This window comes from Manis pentadactyla, chromosome 13 (assembly GCF_030020395.1).
Source record: "Manis pentadactyla isolate mManPen7 chromosome 13, mManPen7.hap1, whole genome shotgun sequence".
NCBI lineage: Eukaryota > Metazoa > Chordata > Mammalia > Pholidota > Manidae > Manis > Manis pentadactyla.
The window spans coordinates 48,165,504-48,169,973 of NC_080031.1; the positions used below are offsets into that span (position 1 = coordinate 48,165,504).

Here is a 4,470-nt window from a genome sequence, read left to right on the forward strand (position 1 = left end):
ACAGTGGCCCGGGCTCCAGACGGCGTCCAGGCAGGTCTGCATGCTATGTGGGTGACAGAAGACATACGAGGAAGAGGAGCTGGACTGTAAGCAGAACATCTGTATGAACGTAGGCATTCAAAACTGTATTAAATGGAGTTCGTTAAAAAATTCTATAGTCACAGAAATTAAACATGCAGCTAATGGATGATGAAGAGTGAACTGGTCATCTAGGAAAAAGGTGAGAGAATGATACACAACGTGCAATGTAAGACATAAGTGAGGCAAGTTTTTGTAAAGCAGTTACGGGACATGGTATTTCAAAGGCAAAATTCCAACGTACGTCTAGCAGTAGGTGTGATGGACAAGAGGTCATGGGAAAACCGCCGGAGGAAGGAACACCGGTTTTCCTGTAGAAACGGAGTACCTTTTCCTCTCATCTCCCAAGCGCTCGCCGGTGTCCATTAGGCGGTTCCCGGCCACGCTGGGCGGTTGTGTCCACTGTCTCGGCACATTCCCTTGGAACCCGAGTCTCGGGGCCTTCAGGGCTCACTGGGGCCGGAGGGCGCTCTCTGCTCGCTGCTCCTGCCCAGGCGGCCTGACCGCTTCCCCGACGAGCACAGCACAGACCTGCCCCGCCCCGCTGAGCCCGCGCACGGGTCTCACCCTCACTTGGAGGCTGCAGGAAAGTAAGTCGCATATATTCTGATTGATTCAACCCAGTATCTCACTGAATATCTTATATTTTCCTGAACTAACAAAATTATGTGATAAGAGTCTGAAATAAGAAGAATGAACGTGAAATCTAAAGAGGGGTAGGTGAGTGAGAGTTCAATAGTTAATGGTAAAATATGGAACTTTCAATATTTCACATTACGGAATTTTAAATATTTTATAGACATTATATATAAATATATAACTTCCCAATTTATTCTCCAAGGAAAACCTAATTTTATGGGAGAATAGATGTACACACAAAAATACATACACTCACACATTTGATCAGTTTAAACCAAGCTTTCTATTGTTAGTTTTGAGCAGAGCTTTATGATCTGCGTAATTGATATTTTTTGACAGGACTATTGCACATGAAGGCAGCCACTTACGGGATAGATTCCTGGTGCAACACCATCTGTGAAGCATGATGCAGCATCCGTCTGTTCCAAACAAGCCCTTAAATTTAGGATACTTTTGTGAAGAAAAATCTATACACATCCAGTGATACACCAAAAAAAAATACTGAAACCAGCAAAAGTCTTTTAGTTCAGGTGGTTATTCTAACTCAATTTTTTTTTTAACATGGGAAAGCATTTACACATGTACACATAAAGCTTACTTATGTATCATTATAGGTTACATACTATTAAAGTAATTAAAAATAGTTCTATATAATCAAATACAGTACAACAAAACAAATATTCAGTGAATTCCAGCTCAGACTTAATCTAGGGTGTAGGACTCTGTTGAGGTCATTGAGCCCTTGGAATATAATTGGTCCAAATTCACATGTGCTATAAATGTGAAGTGTATTCTGAACTTAAAAGGTTTACTATGAAAAATATAAAATATTTCATATAAAATTTAGTGTGGATTATATACTGAAAGAAAATTTTTTACATTTTTATATAAATACATTAAGATAGCTAAGTTTTCCTGATTTTCTTTGCATTTCTTAAGAAACTGGATGAAAATTAAAAATTACCAATGTGTTTTGTATTCTGTTCCTATTGGACAACAGTGGTATAAAATAGAAAGAAATGATAATACTCCTATCCTTGAAAAAGCCACAGTCTGTCTCTCAAGAATGTTTTTACAGTATTAAAGAAATAATATTTATGTTCTTCAATATGAACATTGAATGTCTTGTTTTATTTAAAAATGCCTAAGATTGTTTTATAGAAAATTCTTATCAATATACTTCATTTGTTAAAATAGACAGCATGTGACATACCCAATAGAGGAATTTGCAGTATTGTGTAGTAGAGGATGGAGGCTGGGCTGCGCGGGTGAAGGGTCTTCAGGAGGGAATGCAGGCCCTGTTTGTGATCTCGGTTCGGTTGACTGAGGCACACATGGTAAGGTTTAGCTCATTCTGAAGTGTAAGTGGTTGGAAGAAAAGGCTTAAAAATTGAAAGAAAGAGATTGTGATAGTGGAGGGCAAGGAAGAGAGAGAGGTATAAAGACAATTAAGTGAGGAAGTGAGATAAAAATGGAAGGAGAGGCAAGGGAAGAAAATACCAATATGTAAAGGTATCCAAGCAAGTAAATTATAAGTGAAGAATAAAAAACTATGTAAGAGAATAAATAGAAGTGAGATGATAAAATAAAAATAAAAATTTTATTAAGATTAAAAATTTTTGATATGTGGCACACATTAACTTCTTTTGGCTAAAATTCCATTTTAACCAGTGATGTGTGGTGAGAGGTGTAGCATTCCCTTCCACTGTCCATAACATTCTTACTTATGACTGACTATTGATTACAACCACTTAACAGTTTTTCTATTTTAATGCATCTTCTTAGAACAGGAGCCTAAGCAGATAAAATTATTTTATTTGAAAATTATAAAGGAGTCAAAGCAGGAAAACAAGAGAAAGACTCCTTTACTCATAATTTTATAGTGAAGTAGTAAAATACAGTGCTAGGAAATGGAATACATTGTGTGAATTTTGGAGAAATAAAATATGATAATGTAAAGAATAGTGTGGGATGATATTGATAAAAGAACTGAAACCATCAGAATAACCTAAGCATTTTGATATGAAATTAATGCTGGAATACATTGAATACATTGTGTGTTTCCAACACTGATCTCAACTTCACAATAAAAATATAGAAATGGCTGGATATGAATTGGATTACTGGTCATATAATCTGGTGGACCTTGATAGGAGAAGTGGAGAGTCTAATAATGTTAATAGATCTAACTCCCAAGAAATTATTCTACTTGTTTGATTTAGTCTGTGTGTCATGTATTATAGGAACTGTAGGGTGTATGTGTTTTAGGCAACATTCTACTCCCAGAATTTTTCCTAGGACCACCTTCATATCCTTATTCCTGAGACTACAGATGAGAGAAATCAGGTTGGAAGGTAACACTGAGTATAATACAGACCTAAAGAGAGTCAGTGATGATGCAGATTTATAGTTGGTACCTAAATAAGTGACAATACCAGAGAAAAGGAAGAAGGTCACCACAACGAGGTGGGTTGTGCAGGTGAGAAAGTTTCGAACCTGCATTGTGCAGATGGAATCCTCAAGACAGCTGAGAAAATGTGAACATAAGGGGCAATCATGAAAAGAAAACTTGAAAAGACAAAAATTAAGCTAATAAAGATAAATGCATGTTCCAGAGCCTCTCCAGAACAGGCAAGTGTGAGCAGTGAGGCAACATCACAGAAGAACTGGTGCACAATGTTAGGCCCTCAAAAGCAGACAGAGAAGGTTCCTGCTGCGTGAAGGGATCTGTAGCAGCACCCACTGACCCAGGACGCCGTCACCATCCGCACACAGGCCCCTCTGCTCATGACAGCCTCGTAGTGCTGAGGGTGGCAGATGGCAGCACGGCGGTCAGAGGACACCACCAGGATGAGGGCAAACTCCGTGCTAGCAAAACACATAACGAGGAAAACCTGTGCGGCACATCCCATGAAGGAGATAGAGTGGCTGCTGACCAGAGAGTTCAGGAGGGATTTGGGCACAGTGACAGATAGCAGATGTCAATCAAGGACAGATTCTTCAGGAAGAAGTACATGGGATATCTGAGATGCTGGTCCATGGTGGTGAGGGTGATAATGAGGAGGTTCCCCGTCAGGGCTGCCAGGTAAATGAGGAAGAAGAGTGTGGCACACAGGCTCTGGAGCCCCTGGGCATCAGGGAATCCCATGAGCAAGAATTCTGTTACATTGTTCCTGGTGGCCAATGGCCCAGTCATGCTGATACTTATCTGTGAAAGTAAAGGTAACATTGGTAATTAATCCATTCAAATATGGTAATATACACATTTATGTACCTAAGTCAACATAGCTTGATCCTTCAGAGTATATACCTTATCAGAGAAACCCTGGTAAAGTACCATACAGATTTCCTTGTTATAATATTAACAGAGAGAACAGTTGGAAATATGACTGACATTAAGGAGAGTTTAGAACTGAAATTAAATGCTGTATTTTTATTCCACAGAGCATAGGAGTTTTATTATCTTTCATGTCGTATGGATCAAGCAGACAAGTTTAGAACATCTGGGACACATCTATGAGTCAACTAACAGACTTCACAGGTGCAGCTAAAAATAGAGAAACATTTCTCTTTCATCTCTTTCATCCTGATAAACTGAAGAAGTCATTTGACAAAAGCTTCTCTACACCTTGAGTAATACCAAACTAAACTAATAAAATGGTACAAAATGAAGTAATAATGGGTAAGTATGTGCAATGATATAAAAGATGACACTGAGTGGATCTGAGGCAGAATATGGCAGAAGCATGCATT

The 4,470-nt window shown here is 38.6% G+C and overlaps 1 pseudogene; it reads right to left on the minus strand.

Moving 5' to 3' along the window:
• Positions 1-415: 415 nt before the first annotated feature.
• Positions 416-3,865, minus strand: LOC118935011 (olfactory receptor 14A16-like; annotated as a pseudogene).
• Positions 3,866-4,470: the final 605 nt, after the last annotated feature.